We start from the raw sequence: 17,793 nt of genomic DNA on the forward strand, positions 1-17,793 counted from the left end.
CCCTTTCTTAATAAAAACCCTTGAGAAAGTCGGGATAGAAGGAACATACTTAAAGATCATAAAGGCCATTTATGAAAAGCCCACAGCTAACATCATCCTCAACGGGGAAAAACTGAGAGCTTTTTCCCTGAGATCAGGAACACGACAGGGATGCCCACTGTCACCGCTGCTGTTTAATATAGTGCTGGAAGTTCTAGCATCAGCAATCAGACAACAAAAGGAAATCAAAGGCATCAAAATTGGCAAAGATGAAGTCAAGCTTTCGCTTTTTGCAGATGACATGATATTATACATGGAAAATCCGATAGACTCCACCAAAAGTCTGCTAGAACTGATACATGAATTCAGCAAAGTTGCAGGATACAAAATCAATGTGCAGAAATCAGTTGCATTCTTATACACTAACAATGAAGCAACAGAAAGACAAATGAAGAAACTGATCCCATTCACAATTGCACCAAGTAGCATAAAATACCTAGGAATAAATCTAACCAAAGATGTAAAAGATCTGTATGCTGAAAACTATAGAAAGCTTATGCAGGTAATTGAAGAAGATATAAAGAAATGGAAAGACATTCCCTGCTCATGGATTGGAAGAATAAATATTGTCAAAATGTCAATACTACCCAAAGCTATCTACACATTCAATGCAATCCCAGTCAAAATTGCACCAGCATTCTTCTCGAAACTAGAACAAGCAATCCTAAAATTCATATGGAACCACAAAAGGCCCCGAATAGCCAAAGTAATTTTGAAGAAGAAGACCAAAGCAGGAGGCATCACAATCCCAGACTTTAGCCTCTACTACAAAGCTGTCATCATGAAGACAGCATGGTATTGGCATAAAAACAGACACATAGACCAATGGAATAGAATAGAAACCCCAGAACTAGACCCACAAACGTATGGCCAACTCATCTTTGACAAAGCAGGAAAGAACATCCAATGGAAAAAAGACAGTCTCTTTAGCAAATGGTGCTGGGAGAACTGGACAGCAACATGCAGAAGGTTGAAACTAGACCACTTTCTCACACCATTCACAAAAATAAACTCAAAATGGATAAAGGACCTGAATGTGAGACAGGAAACCATCAAAACCTTAGAGGAGAAAGCAGGAAAAGACCTCTCTGACCTCAGCCGTAGCAATCTCTTACTCGGCACATCCCCAAAGGCAAGGGAATTAAAAGCAAAAGTGAATTACTGGGACCTTATGAAGATAAAAAGCTTCTGCACAGCAAAGGAAACAACCAACAAAACTAAAAGGCAACCAACGGAATGGGAAAAGATATTTGCAAATGACACATCGGACAAAGGGCTAGTATCCAAAATCTATAAAGAGCTCATCAAACTCCACACCCGAAAAACAAATAACCCAGTGAAGAAATGGGCAGAAAACATGAATAGACACTTCTCTAAAGAAGACATCCGGATGGCCAACAGGCACATGAAAAGATGTTCAACGTCGCTCCTTATCAGGGAAATACAAATCAAAACCACACTCAGATACCACCTCACGCCAGTCAGAGTGGCCAAAATGAACAAATCAGGAGACTATAGATGCTGGAGAGGATGTGGAGAAACAGGAACCCTCTTGCACTGTTGGTGGGAATGCAAATTGGTGCAGCCGCTCTGGAAAGCAGTGTGGAGGTTCCTCAGAAAATTAAAAATAGACCTACCCTATGACCCAGCAATAGCACTGCTAGGAATTTATCCAAGGGATACAGGAGTACTGATGCATAGGGGCACCTGTACCCCAATGTTTATAGCGGCACTCTCAACAATAGCCAAATTATGGAAAGAGCCTAAATGTCCATCAACTGATGAATGGATAAAGAAATTGTGGTTTATATACACAATGGAATACTACGTGGCAATGAGAAAAAATGAAATATGGCCTTTTGTAGCAACATGGATGGAACTGGAGAGTGTGATGCTAAGTGAAATAAGCCATACAGAGAAAGACAGATACCATATGGTTTCACTCTTATGTGGATCCTGAGAAACATAACAGAAACCCATGGGGGAGGGGAAGGAAAAAAAAAAAAAAAAGAGGTTAGAGTGGGAGAGAGCCAAAGCATTAGAGACTGTTAAAAACTGAGAACAAACTGAGGGTTGATGGGGGGTGGGAGGGAGGGCAGGGTGGGTGATGGGTATTGAGGAGGGCACCTTTTGGGATGAGCACTGGGTGTTGTATGGAAACCAATTTGACAGTAAATTTCATATATTAAAAAAAAAAAAAAAAAAAAAAAAAAAAAAAGAGTTGGACACTTAACCGATTGAGCCACCCAGATGCCCTGCCCATTTTTTAATAGTGTTTTTGTTGTTGTTGTTGAGGTTTAGGAGTTTTCCATGGTTTCTGGATATTTATTCCTTATCAGATATATAATTTGCAAATATTTTACCCCATTCTCCAGGTTGCCTTTTTACTGTGTTGATACTGTCTTTTGATACACAAATTAAAAATCTTCCTGAGGTCCAATTTGTCTACTTTTTCTTTTACTGCCTGTGCCTCTTGTGTCCTATCCAAGAAATAAATCACTGCCAAATCCCATGTTCTGAAGCTTCTGCTCTGTGTTTTCTTCTCAGTTTAATAGTTTCAGGTCTTTGAGCCATTTTGAGTCATAGCATTTGAAAAGTGTTCAGCTTTACTCTTTTGAACGTGGATGTCCATGTTCCCCAGCACCACTTGTTGAAAAGACTTCTTTCCCATTCAATGGTCTTGGCATCCTTGTCAAAATCATTTGTCCATATGTGTGAGGGTTTATTTCTGGGCTCTCTGTTCTGTCCCATTGTTATATATGCCTGTATGCCAGTTTCACATTGTTTTGATTACTGTGGCTTTGAAGTAAGCTTTGAAATCAGAAAACGTGAGTCCTCCAGTTTTGTTCTTTTTTTCAATATTTTTTAAATTTATTTGGGCTCCCTTGAGATTTCATATGAATTTTAGTATCAGTTTTTCTATTTCTGCAAAAAAAAAAAAAGTCTTAAGAGATTTTGTCAGAGATCACATAAAATCCACAGATTGCTTTGGGTAGTAATGACATCTTAATAATACTGTCTTCCAATCCATGAACATGGAACGTGCTTCCACTTATTTATGCCTTCTTTAATTTCTTTTGGCAATGTTTTTTCCTTTTCATTGTATAAGGCTTTTTTGCCTTCTCAGTTAAATTAATTCCTAAGTTTTTTTTTTTTTGGTGCTATTGTAAATGGACTTGTTTTCATAATTTCCTTTTTGAGACTGTACATTGTTAATATAAAAAAATGCAGCTGCTTTTTGTGAGTTGATTTTGTATTCTGCTACATTGCCAAATTCATTTATTAGTTTTAATCTGTGTGTGTGTGTGTGTGTGTGTGTAATCTTTAGGGTTTTCTATATATAAGATTATATCATCTGCAAACAGAGATATTCTACTTCTTCCCTTCTGATTTGGATGCCTTTTATTTCTTTTTCTCACCTAATTTCTTTGGCTAGAAATTCCAGTACTATGTTGGATAGAAGTAGAGAAGTGGCATCTTTGCCTTGTTCCTGATCTTAGAAGAAAAGCTTCTAGTCTTTCACCATTGACTATGGTGTTCCCTGTGGGTTTTTCATATATGGTTTTTATTATATGTTGGTACTTTCTTTCTATCCTAGTTTTTTGAGTGTTTTTGTACTGAAAGGGTGGTGAATTTTGTCAAATGTTTTCTGTATCAATTAAGATGATCATGAGTTGTTTCCATCATTCTGTTAATGTGGTCTAATTACAATGATTGATATTCATGTACTGAACCATTCTTGCACTCAAGGAATAAATCCCACTTGGTCATGATGTATAATCATTTTGCCATGCTGCTAAATTTGGTTTGGTAGTGTTTTGTTGAGCATTTTTACATCAATGTTCATATGGGGTATCAGTCTGTAATTTTCTCTTTTTGTAGTGTCTTCATCTGGCTCTGGATTCAGAGAATCCAGAAACTCAGAGAATGAGTTACGAAGTGTTCTCTCCCCTTAAATTTTTGGGAAAAGTTTGAGAAAGACTGGTGTTAGTTCTCTAAGTGTTTGGCAGAATTCACAATTGAAGCCATCAGGTTCAGGGCTTTCCTTTGGAGATTTTTGATTACTGATTCAATCTCCTTACTAGTTATATAGGTATATTCATATTTTCTATTTCTTTGTGATTTAGTCTTGGTGGGTTTTTTGTTTCTAGAGATTTATCCATTTCATCTAGGTTATCCAATTTATTGACATACATTGTTAATAGCACCTTCTTATAACCCTTTTTATTTATGTATAATTGATAGTAATGTTCCCACTTTCTTTTCTTTCCTCACCTTTATTGAGGTAGAAATGACAAATAAAATTATAACTTATTCAAAATGTACAACATGATGATTTGGATATATTGTGAAATGACTCTCACAATCAAGTTAATACATCCATTACTTTAGTTTTTGTTTTTTTACATAGTTATCTTTTTTATTTTTTGTGGTAGAATGCTTAAAATCTACTTTATTAGTAAATTTCAAGTATGCAATACTGTATTAAACTACAGAAAATATGGGACACTTCAAGAATTTGAGTGTCATCCTTGTGCAGGGGTCATGTTAGTCTTCTCTGTATTGTTTCAATTTTAATATGTGTGCTGCCAACGTAAGCACCCCATTTTCATGTCTGAGTTTAGTAATTTGAGTCTTCTCTCTCTCTCTTTTTTTCTTGGTTCATCTAGTTGAAGGTTGTCAATTCTCTTGCTCTTTTCAAAAAACCTGAATTTTTGGTTTCATTGATTTTCTCTATTGTTACTTTATTTTTTTAAAAAACATGTTTATTTATTTTAAGAGAGAGGGAGAATATGAGAGTGCATACGTGTGAGCTGGGGAGGGGTAGAGAGAGAGAATCCCAACAGGCTCCACGCTCAGCGCCAAGCCTGACACAGGGCTTGATCTCATGACCTTGGGATCATGACCCGAGCTGAAATCAAGAGTTGGATGCTCAACCAACTAAGCTACCTAGGTGCCCCTATTCTTTATTTCAATGATCTCTGCTGTAATCTTTACCATTTCCTTCTTCCTGCTAGTTCTGAGTTTAGTTCGTTCTTTTTTCTGGTTCCTTAAGTTGTATAGTTAGGTTGTTTTGAGAGATTTCTTATTTTTTAACATAAATGTTTATCGTTATACACTTCCCCCTTAACAGTGCTTTTACTGTATCTTGTAAGCATTGATATGTTGTGTTTTCATTTCCATTCATCTCTAAGTATTTTCTAATCTCCTTTGTGATTTTGTCCTTAATCCATTTGTTGTTTAAGACTGTGTTGTTTAATTTCCACAAATTTGTGAATTTTTTAGTTTTACTACTATTATGGATTTCTAACTTTGCTCTGTAATAGTTGGAGAAGATATTTTGTATGATATTTATTTTTTAAATCGCACAAGACGTAATCTTTGGCCTAATAGCTGATCTATCTTGGAACATGTCCGATGTGCACTTGAGAAGAATGTGTACTTTGTCTTTGTAGGTTAGAATGTTCAGGAAAAGCATTATTCTGCCTACCACATGGACTAGTTATTCATGATTCATTCATTTATTCAACAAATATTTATTGAAGACCTACTCTGTAGTAAGCACTACTCCAGGCACTAGGATTCATCAGTAAAAGCGATGCCCTTTTCCTGATAAAGCTTACATTTTAGTGTGGGAGTACAGAAGAAACAAATCAAAAATATATGTAATATATAGTATGTCAGGTATGCTAAATACTCTGGAGAAGGGGACATGGAGAAGGGGAATGAAAAAGTGGGTGAATGTTTAATAGTATTTTATATAAAGTGATTAGGGAAGCTTTTTCTAAGGTGTTAAGTAAGTAGAGTTCTACAGAAAGTGAGGAAGGAAGCCATAAAGATATCTGACGCCAGGGTGTTTTAGACAGAAAAGCAGCATGTCTCAAGTCTTGGAGCTAGGAACATGCAGGACATGTTCAAGAAACAGCAAGGCCAGTGTGGCTACAGCAGATTGAGTGCATGGAAGAACAACAGGAGATGAAGTCAGAGAGGACAGGAAGAAGATCAGGTAGGATCTTATAGACCATTGTAAGGACATTATAAGGATTTTACTGGATGAGAAAGAAAGCCATTTTAAAGTTCTGAGCAGAACAATGATGTATCTGACAAGTTCAAAAAAAAATCACTATAACTAACTGGTTGAAAAGCTTTTAGAAGAGCCAAGGCAGAAGCAGGGAGGCCAATTAGGAGGCTGTTAGAAAGATCATGGTGGATGAGCCAGGCTGGTAGCTATGAATGTGGTGAGAAGTGGTTGGATTCTGAAAATCTTCAGAAGGCAAAGCCAACAGGATTTCCTGATAGATTGGATGTAGGTGTGAAATAAAGAGAAGTAAAAAATGGCTCAGTGGTTTTTTCCCTGAGTAACTGCAAGAATGTGGCTGCCATTTATAGAAATGGGGAAGACAGTGGATAGAGCACATCAGGAGGAAAACCAGGAGTTCAGTTGTTGTTTTTTTTTAAACTTTATTTTTTATTTTTTAAAATTTACATCCAAATTAGTTAGTATATAGTGAAGCAATGATTTCAGGAGTAGATTCCTTAATGCCCCTTACCCATTTAGCCCATCCCCCCTCCCACAACCCCTCCAGCAACCCTCAGTTTGTTCTCCATATTTATGAGTCTCTTTTGTTTTGTCCCCCTCCCTGTTTTTATATTATTTTTGTTTCCCTTCCCTTATGTTCATCTGTTTTGTCTCTTAAAGTCCTCATATGAGTGAAGTCATAGGATTTTTGTCTTTCTCTGACTAATTTCACTTAGCATAATACCCTCCAGTTCCATCCACGTAGTTGCAAATGGCAAGATTTCATTCTTTTTGATTGCCGAGTAATACTCCATTGTATATACATACCACGTCTTCTTTATCCATTCATCCATCGATGGACATTTGGGGTCTTTCCATACTTTGGCTATTGTTGATAGTGCTGCTGTAAACATGGGGGTGCATGTGTCCCTTCAAAACAGCACATCTGTATCCCTTGGATAAATGCTTAGTAGTGCAATTGCTGGGTCGTAGGGTAGTTCTATGTTTAGTTTTTTGAGGAACCTCCATACTGTTTTCCAGAGTGGCTGCACCAGCTTGCATTCCCACCAACAACGCAAAAGAGATCCTCTTTCTCTGCATCCTCGCCAACATCTGTTGTTGCCTGAGTTGTTAATGTTAGCCATTCTGACAGGTGTAAGGTGGTATCTCATTGTGGTTTTGATTTGTATTTCCCTGATGATGAGTGATGTGGAGCATTTTTTCATGTCGGTTCACCATCTGGATGTCTTCTTTGGAGAAGTGTCTATTGATGTCTTTTGCCATTTCTTCACTGGATTATTTGTTTTTTGGGTGTTGAGTTTGATAAGTCTACTAACCCTTTATCTGATATGTCATTTGAAAATATCTTCTCCCATTCTGTCGGTTGCCTTTTAGTTTTGCTGACTGTTTCCTTCGCTGTGCAGAAGCTTTTTATTTTGATGAGGTCCCCGTAGTTCATTTTTGCTTTTGTTTCCCTTGCCTCTGGAGATGTGTTGAGTAAGAAATTTCTGTGGGCAAGATCAAAGAGGTTTTTGCGTGCTTTCTCCTCGAGGATTTTGATGGCTTCCTGTCTCACATTGAGGTCTTTCAACCACTTTATTTTTGTGTATGGTGTAAGAAAGTGGTCCAGGTTCATTCTTCTGCATGTTGCTGTCCAGTTTTCCCAGCACCACTTGCTGAAGAGACTGTCTTGATTCCACTGGATATTCTTTCCTGCTTTGTCAAAGATTAGTTGGCCATACGTTTGTGGGTCCATTTCTGGGTTCTCTATTCTATTCCATTGATCTGAGTATCTGTTCTTGTGCCACAGGAGTTCAGTTTTAAACTTGTTAAATTCAAGATGCACATTAGACATATAAGTGGAGATAATGAATTGCAAGTTGGATACAATTAACTTCCCAAGGGTAGGTATTTTCTGTCAATTTTGTCCCCAGGGCTTAGAGCAGTGTCTGACACACAGTAGCTTCTCAACAAATTATTTGTTGAATGACTTAATAAATATACAAGCCTAAGGTCAGAGGGGTGGTCTGGGCTTGGGATATTTGGGAGTCATCAACACATACATGGTATTAAGCTCAGGAGGTCATCCAGTAAGTGAACATAGATGGTGGTCTGAGGATTGAAACTTGGGATATTCAAACATTTAGACACTGGGGAGGTACGAAGAAATCAGCAAAGAAACTAAAAAATAGAAACCAGTGGGGTAGGAGGAAAACCAGAAAAGTGTGGTGTCCTAGAAACTGAGTGAAGACAGTTTCAAGGAGAGGGAAGTGATCAATAAAAAAGTTTAACTAAAAATAAATGAGAACTAAAAAAAGGATAAAATTTGTATCAATGACTGTTAAATCCTATTTTTAGATTATAAAAACTAGCTGCATATGTTTAGAATGGGAAGAAGGTGAGTGACAGGGGACTGGAATACAGCTGTCTGTGATAAGTGGAAGAAAAGGCTTAGCAAATTAGCTGCTTAACAGTTCAAATGAGGAAATCATGTTGCTTGTTTGCCAATGAATATAATTCAATTTTTGACTGAATTAATAGGAACACAACGTACACAACTAGAAGGCTTAGTCCTGCTCCACTACCCTGGGGGCACTGGGTCCAGCACTGGGTGCCATACTACATTAAGGAGGACACTGATGCATTGGAAAGTTCTCAAGAAAGTGACTCGTGTTGTACAAGTATCTGGAAGCAGTGTCATCTGAGGAACATCTGACGGAATTGGGAAATTTATGTCAGAACTGGAGGCCATAAAGGGTATTTTCAAACTGAAGAGGTGTTATATTGTTATTTTTGACCCCAGAGAAGAGACATTACCTGAAAGCAGATATTAGATAAACTTATAGAAATTCTTCTAACACTTAGAATACCCCAAAGTTAAATGGGATGTTGAACAGGTATTGTTGAATTTTTCCTTATTCTGGAATAAGTGGAGGATCACATCTGTGTAAGTGGCAGAGGGCACTCAAACCTCAGCTGGGCATGGAACACAACATCTAAGATTCTGTTCAATCCTAGGATGTTACAGCACTTGTGAATCTACTTTGAAAATTATACCCTCCTGTGCGTGTGCACGCACGCACACACACACACACACACATATGCACACACACCCTATAGCTGGTTTAATGCAGTTCTAATTTGGAGCCCCAATGAAGGGAATGGGGATGACTTAGTGGAGGTGAGAGAGGAAGAGAAAGCTGAAGGTGAGAAAGATGTATGTATAAGCATTAGAAGACATCTGGTCATTCAGTTAGAGAGAAGAAAAAATACAGGGACAATGAAAGAGTAATATTACTGGGTGGGGTGAGGCTGGCTGATACTTGGGAGGATTTCCAAAGTACCTGATCCAAGTTTCAGTTGAACTCACAGAGCAACTTCTGAGAAGGAAACCTTTCTGGGAAGAGAAGTTGGAGATGATAAGAGATGGACTTTCTTGCTGTCTGGAACGGACAACCTGGGAGAGGATGAAGAAAGAGGAAAACCAAGGGGACAACAGTGGGAATGGGAGGGAGAGGGTGAGGCCACTGAGGAGAAACCAGGCTCTGGCACAGGTCTGAATGGAGGCCCAGGGAGAGGGAAGATAGAGAGCTGATGGGCCCAGACAGTCTGGGGACAAGTAAAGGTGGAGGTAAGGAAGGGCAGGGAGGAGCCCAGGAGGTGAGAATGTGAGCGGCCCTGACAACATCCTGACAACAGGATGCAGTTCTGGATCCTGGAGCTGCAGGCCAGGGCTGCTGTCCAGAAACATCTCTCAGATGGGACATTTCTAACCTTCCAACTTCAGTTTTCTCGTTCACTGCAAGCAGCAAAGGGCCCTGTGCTGGTTTTGGCTAGTTTTGCTGATGTTTTGGCTTCTGTTATCTTAAGAAGTTGGCAGTTAGGCTGAAGGAGCTCTGCCAGAGGCTCTAATGTGTTGCCAGAGGAAGGCAATTGCTTCTGCTGGTAGGTAACCGGGAGGAAAAAAAACGTCATATCACGACTGCATGATGCCTGCAGTGCCCTCCTAACTGATCTTTCCTGATTGTGTTCTCATACCTCGCATCCATTCTTCACAGAGTAAACAGATGCTTTTTTTATTTTTTAAGTAATCAGATCATGCCACTCTCTGCTGAAAATCCTCAAATGGCTTCCCCTCACAAGTAGAAGAAAACCCAAACTTCTACACTCTCTGTCCTCATCTCCAGGGCCTTACTTCTCTGGCTTCATCTAGCACTTTCTTTCTTGCTCATCACATTCCAATATACTGCCTTCTCTGTTTCTGGAACTACCCACCTCAGACATTTGGGAGTCATCAATTTACCATTCATCTCCACTAGAATATTCTTCCCTTGGATCTTTACATGGCTGGCTCCTTAGTTTCAGTGTCATCTCCCCAGAGAGGCCTCCCCTGACCACTCCATCTCCAGAAGACCCTGACTAGGCCTCTGTGCTATATTACCCTGCTATTTTCTCATACTGCTACACTAGCTAATATTATCCAAACTGTTCATTGGTTTATTGTTTTTTTTTACTTTTTTCTCCCGGTAGATTATAAATTCCATAAGGATAGGCATTTTGTTCACTACCACCTCCCTAATACCCTGATGAATGTCTGGCACATATCAAGTGCTCAATAACTAGTAATGATTAAAGATCTGTCAAAGCAATGGAAGGAAATGAGGAAAAATTCATCTCATTCCTTGCCAAGGAATGAGGGCTCTGGATGTCTCCCTCTTACCTTAGAGGAGGAAGAACATGAGATGTGGGCAGGCCTTCTTCCTATGTTAAGTGCAGGTGCAGGAAATGGGGCCCTGGCACAGGTTAATGATACACACTGGTATTTGCTAATTTTGCCAGTCAAAAGCTGTTTCCTGAGTTTTTATTTTGCTTCTAGGTTGGTGCTGGTGCCAGAGGGGAACTGCTAAGTCATTTAGTCTCTTTCCTTAGGGAAATCTTTGTAGTTGAAGACATAAAACAAATACACAGGACAAGAGAATGAATGAATGAAGCAGACAAATATCAAGTAAGAGGGATAAATAGGGATAAATATTTCTGAGGCAAGCATTCTTTCGATTATACCAGATTGGACTGAACTGGATTCTGGGAGACAGAAGCTAAAGATCACTAAGGTTTTAGGTTTTAAAATCTGGTCAGATAACAAGAATCATGAGTAGAATAAGGTAGTGAGGAGGAATGGTCAATTTTGGGTGAAAGCCAATGAGGTTTAGAATCTGATGTATAAAATAGAAGTTCTTGGTAGAAACCACCAGTAGGAATTCCATGAGGAAATGTCCATCAGGGCCTTGTTGTGAATAGGATTTGTACCTTAATTTCACTTGCTTTTGCCTTGATTTACTTTTTCCTACCTATTTTCTTTTGTTCTACATTTTTTTTTCATAAAAACTCCTGCATATACTGTAATCCCTCTCAAATCTTTTTGGAAAAAGGGAATCATATAATAAGTATATATTACAGCACCACAGGCAAGAGGTTGTGGTGACAGATGTGTTAGTCCCTATTTTCCCCTGACTCATTTGACCCTGTGAGGGAAGAAATATCAAACTCACTTTTACAGTGTGAGGAAACAGGCTTTAAGAAGCTAAAGAATCTGCCACTGGCCCAGAGCTAGGAGAGCAGGAGCTGCACCCACGCTGTTCTGACTCCCAAACCTGTGCTCTTCAATACAACTGTGCACAAAACCTTTCTTGAGATCCTGCCCTCCAAAGTCCTACAGCCAGTGGGAGTCTGACGGCAGGTGCATCCTTGACATATTCTGCTGCTCTGAACCTGGTGAGCCGATACATGTACTGACAGTCTGCCTTCATCATACCGTATCCTCTCTGGGAGAAGTAAGGAAGTGAAGGCTGCTGTTAAACTTTAGTCCTGTAGGCTATGGCCCAGACAGCTCCCTTTCTCTGGCACAGTGCCTAGCACATAGTGGACACACAAGTTGAATTGTAGCAATGAAGTGGTCTCATTGTTCTGTCCCTATAAGTCAACTAAGGCTTTATTACTAGCTGGAATGGATCTTTCTGAAATCTCTCAACTAGCAATCACCCAGTTGTGAGTACAGAAACAGTCCAGAAGTTCCTGCTCTTGTATTCTCACTCTCTGGATCTGAAGCAGGCGATAGTCACTCTTCCTCATCACTCTACTGGCTGCTGTGCTCCCTTGCATGGTGTGACAAGACTGCTGGAACATAACTCACAAGGAGCACTTAGCCTGGGATACATAAAAGGTGCTCAACAAATGTAACTTCCTGAATCCTATTATATTTACTTTAGTCCCTATTTCCCAACCCCAGAAAGTCTTTTGTCTAAGGACAGTGGCTAATGACCACAGGTTTTAAAAGTTAACAGAGGTGATGTCAAGGGACAGGTGATATACCAAATATGAGACTGCAGAGAGAACAGAAGACACATGAGAAAAGGATGCTGGAAACACATTTATCTACAGGGAAGGCTGGAATGTGGCAAATAATGTTTTTCAAACACAACCACGGCAATATTTCTGGTCCTATATTTCTAGGACCTTTGTATTCCCCATGAAGAGGTGAAGTCTATTTCTCCTACCTCTGAAGGAGGGGAGGTGGGTGTTGTGAAGGCCTTGATGAACAGAATACAGTGGAAATAGGCTGCATGACTTCTGTGGGTGGCTCATAAAAGGTAATGTTTCTACCTGGTTCTTTGTCAAGATGCTCCTTTTGGGAACTGACCACCATGCTGTGAGGAAGCCCAGATTGGCCTATGCAGAGTGACCAGGTGGAAAGGTCCTCGGCTAACAGCCACATGAGCCACAGATGTGTGTGAATAAGCACTCAGATGATTTCAACTTCTAGCCTTCAAGTCTTCTGACTGAGGCCCAGATATTGTGGAACAAAGATAAGCCAGTCTCTCAGTATCTTGACAACATTCCTGACACACAGAGTCTGTGAGATTAACAGATGATTGGTTTTTTTAAGATTTTATTTTTTTATATATCTCTACCCCCAGTGTGGGACCTGAATTCACCACTCTGAGATCAAGAGTTGCATGGGTGGCTGTCAGTTAAGCGTCTGACTCTTTGAAAAATTTTTAAAAATGTTTATACATTTTTGAGGTGGGGGAGGGGCAGAGAGAGAGGGAGGCACAGAATCTGAAGCAGGCTCCAGGCTCTGAGCTGTCAGCACAGAGACCGATGTGGGGCTCGAACTCAGTAATGGCAAGATCCTGACCTGAGCTGAAGTAGGATGCTTAAGTGACTGAGTCACTCAGGCACCCCAAGTGTCCGACTCTTGATCTCAGCTCAGATCTTGATCTCAGGGTTGTGAGCTCAAGCCCTGCACTGGGCTTCACACTGGTCATGAAGCCTACTTAAAAAAAAAAAAAAGAGTTGCATGCCAGGTGCCCCAATAGATGGTTGTTTTATGCCACTAAGTTTTGGGGAAATCTGTTATACAGTTATAGTAATTGAACAAGGAGAATAAAAGCAAAGGGAAATATGTGGAAGGGTGAGATCAGGGAAGTTCAGGGAGGAGAGCATGGATAGAATAGTCTGTATGTTGCCAAGGAACAATTAGGACTAGTTCTAATAGGTAGCGGTAGGGAGACAGGTTAGAGATTGGTATAAGGAGAGACTTTTTAAAGCATTAAAACTTATCAATGACAGAATGGTTCTCTCAGTGTAATGAGTTCCCTGACAAAAGACATATTCAAATATAGAATGAATGAGGTTATTGGAGAGATTCACACATGAATAAAAGACTGGATTAAGGAAACTTTAAGGTTCCTTCCATTCAACAAAATGTGACAACAGATGAGATCTGGGGTACAAGGAAGACAGAGGAGACAGAGATGATGGCATCTGGAGTCTGATGATATTGTACATGAGGAAAGAGACTCTGGGAAGATTAAGAAAAATTCTTTTCCCTTCCTTCTGCCTCTTGCCCAGATGACTGTTAATGGTCCCATTTTCTGCCTCCTCTCTAATACATTCTTCACCAAGTATTCCTGATATCTGATTAATGCTCCCAAAATATGGTTCTTAGCATGTCACTTCCCTGATCAAAGGCTTTTAATGACACCACTGCCACCACATCTTAGCAAAATAGTTCACACAGCCTTTTTACATTTATTACCTCAGTTGAATCTCATAAAAACCTGGGAGGCACTAAAATCACCACCACATACATCCCCAAATTGAGCTCAAGTAAGTACTCTATTGGTTTTTCATATTTTTCTACCATGATGTCTTCGCTTTAGCTATTTGTTTATCTACTTTCTCTCAACTCTAAATGTCCCAACAAACCCTTCTATCTTTCAAGGTCCAGATTAAATTTTACTTGCTCTAGGGAACAGGTAATTCCTACCACTAAGAGTGATCTTTCCCTCCTCTTAACTCCATCAATAATGATGTAATGACAGCAGCCAATGTTTATTAAGCATTTACTATGTGGCAGGCAGTGTGCTAAGTGCTTTTCAGGGTTATCTTCTATCCTCTGTACCACTCTGCCTTATACCATGGGTCTTTGTATATGCATCTTCTTTCCTCTACTAGCCGACAAGGTCCTTGAGGACACAATTGATGTCTGAGTCATTTCTGCTTTCTCCCAAGCTTAGCACAGGGCCTGGCACAGAGCAAGTACTACATAAATATTTGTTTAATGCATGAGTGAATAATTCAGGCAGGCAGAGTTAAAGTTTACCTTTGCCAAACAAATGGTTTTCAAGCACCCTTAAACACTTGAGAAGTACTCATTTATATCCACATAATTAATGAGCTAAATTATAAATCATTCTTTTTTTTTGACACAGGTTTCCAGGGACCTTGGATAGAACCCATTTTGTTAGTGTAGTTTATGGATGTGAAAATAAAAACCATGAATGTATACAACAACAAACTCCTTTTCATGTAAATATATTCTAGAATTCAGAAGTCTTCTTCAATCAGAATTAGCTAGGTTTTATAAGCTCCTCTTCTTATTCTGTATGGTCATAAGGACTGTCAGCTCTCTCCCTGTGAACCCACTGCTCCTTGGCCCTATTACTACAATGTCTAGTACAGTTATGGAATTAGTCAATGATTGCTGATTAAGTAAAAGGCCTGTGTTGGTTGCAATTCATAATCACTCATTACTGTTCTGCTCCTGTTAGCACCTTCAGGGGGCCTCAGTGAGTCTCAGCTAATTAGGGCAGTTGAGATGCTGACTGAGATTTGAAAACTATCCTTTTCTCTTTACTACGTAAAGGACCAAGAATGTAAAAGTGATTAACAGTAAAGGCCAAAGAAATAAGTATTTCTGAAAGTCCTATTACAGACTGTTGAACTTCATTTAAGTCATTAAGAATTATAATTTGTGAAAAGTCCTCGGATTAAAATTCTGAACTAATCCTAACATAACATCAAACCTTTCACCAGATCACAATTCCAATTTTTACTTAAATGCAAGTTCAAAACCAAGCCTGGTACAAAAATCAAGTTAGTCTTTTCTCCTCCATACTGAAGCAAAGATTAAGAACATAAACTCTGACACCCAAATTGTCCTTCAGAAAACCTAGGTAAAAATTAGCAGATTAAGGGCACAATAGGAGAGTAGGGCAAAGGCAGCCGGGCTGTAATCACCGTCACAAAAAGGCTGGGCCACCAGCAGACTGCAGTGTTTACTCAGAGCCCTGGGCTAATCAGCTACTTAATTATCTCAGAGCTCGCCAGCTCACAAGATGATTTTTGAAGGCCTCTCTGGCTCCTCTTTGTCTTTTTATTCCTGCTGGTCATAAAAGAGCTTTGACAACAATCCTTCCTCAACTTTCTGGCTCTGGCTGGCTTGTCCTGATAGCCAAAACAGGCATTATGTGAATTACTCCAATATAACGACAGCCACACTACCTTTGTCCCCAGACAAGGCTGTGACCTTGCAGAAAGAAACTCTGACACACATAACAAAGTGCTTTCCATAGGTCATTGTAGTTTATAGTTTAGAAATAGAATTTCCATGAAGAAATGGGAAGTAGTATGAAATGGTCTGTAAATATTAGAGGCAAATTAATATGGAAAGGTAGAAAACACTCCCTGTCTTCCTGTGGCTTGGTGGTGTTCTGGAAAGGCTGAAGACTGAAGAATGAGGAAGAACTGCAGTTAGGGGCCATCCTTTCATCTCACAGAAGCAGCTGATACTGATACTAAGAACTTCCTAGGTAAATTAAGCTAGGAAACCACCTGGACCCTTTCTCCTAGAATAATCTGCTTTTGCAGCAAGGCCTACTAATAGAAACTGAAGCTGGAGAAGGAAATTATAATGGGAACAATGGATTAAGAATTCTTAAATACCACCTAGAGTTAATTACTGATTTATTTAAAATCCAGCTGTATTTGTACAGAAAAAACAATTATACATATATATATATAAAGACTTTGGTCTACTTGGATGACCCTTAGGTACTCGTAGGAACAAACATATTTCTTCTCTGGAAAACTGCTTATATTTCCTAATTTGGAGACTCTACCATCCACCACTCAAAAGTTTCAAGTCAGAAATCCCAGGAACCATTTTAGGTTCCTCCCTTCCTTTTACTTCCCACCAAGCTCTATGCCATCTCTCTCACATTTATTCTGTCTCCTCTTAATGCATTTGATTCTATTTCCACTGTCCCACAGGCCCTCCACATTTCCCACTTGCCTCATGCAAGTCCTCTAGACTCATGCCTTTCCAGTCATTTTTACTCTTTCCAGGAATTATCATTCTATAACAGAAATTTGATCCTGTTACCCTCTCTTAAACTTCAGTGGCTTTCTGTAACTCTAATGTAGCACATCCAGTTCTTGTCTCCATTTCAGCCTCCTAGGAGCTAACATCTATGGAGCTCATTTAAATTTAAAAAAAAAAATTTATTTATTTTTGAGAGAGAGAGAGAGAGAGAGACAGACAGACAGACAGACAGACAGAGTGTGAGCAGGGCAGGGGCAGAGAGAGAGGGAGACACAGAATCCGAAGCAGCTCCAGGCTCTGAGCTGTCAACACAGAGCCTGACACAGGATTTGAACTAATGAGTCGTGAGATCATGACCCGAGCTGAAGAAGGACACTTAACCGACTGAGCCACCCAGGTGCCCCACATGGAGCTCATTTACTACTTCATCTCCTGTCACTCTTCACAGTCACCCTATCACACAGCAACATCAAATTCAACATGAGACAATATCTTGTATATCCATATCTCTTAGTTTGGGTTGCCTCCAAACCAAACTCTGAAACAAGGATATGGGTGTAAATAGTTTATTTGTGAGGAAGCAAAGGAGAGAAAGAGGGAAGGGAGAAAGCCAATCAACGATGTGTTAGTGCACAGGTTACCACTGGGGCCCCTTTTACAGACTATACAGAACACACCTCAGGACTGTCTCACTGAGGGTTAGCAGAGCTGGGATATAATCCACCCATTTACTGTGGAGGGTCACTCCTGGAGGTATTAGCTCCCCAGTACTTGTAGCAAACAGCTATTTGTCCAGAGAATATCCTCAGGCAGAGAAATACAAGAAGCCATTGGTAGGTGACCTCCAGGTGGGCCAAAGACACCAATAACATATTATATCATAGAGTACACATATTATGACCCTTTTCTCTGTTGCATTCTTCTCCTCTACTTGTCTTTCTGGACCCTTCAATATTTAGTCCATTGAAACCTTTCTTGATCTCCTGTGGGAGTGCTTTACTTCCTTCTCTGTGAACACTCTCTTCTACTGCAGCTATTAGTTTACAGGTATGACCCCACACCAGGCTGT

General features: G+C 39.7%; 1 protein-coding gene and 1 non-coding gene across 8 annotated transcripts in view; both read right to left on the bottom strand.

Annotated features, from left to right (window-relative positions):
- Positions 1 to 17,793, bottom strand: part of SCAPER (S-phase cyclin A associated protein in the ER) — a 549,552-nt gene that overhangs the window by 46,254 nt on the left and 485,505 nt on the right. The window lies entirely within an intron of this gene.
- Positions 4,535 to 4,641, bottom strand: LOC122239790. Its single transcript, XR_006219175.1, has one exon. It is a non-coding gene; the product is annotated as a U6 spliceosomal RNA (small nuclear RNA).

The sequence above is a fragment of the Panthera tigris genome, chromosome B3, assembly GCF_018350195.1.
Source record: "Panthera tigris isolate Pti1 chromosome B3, P.tigris_Pti1_mat1.1, whole genome shotgun sequence".
Classification (NCBI taxonomy): domain Eukaryota; kingdom Metazoa; phylum Chordata; class Mammalia; order Carnivora; family Felidae; genus Panthera; species Panthera tigris.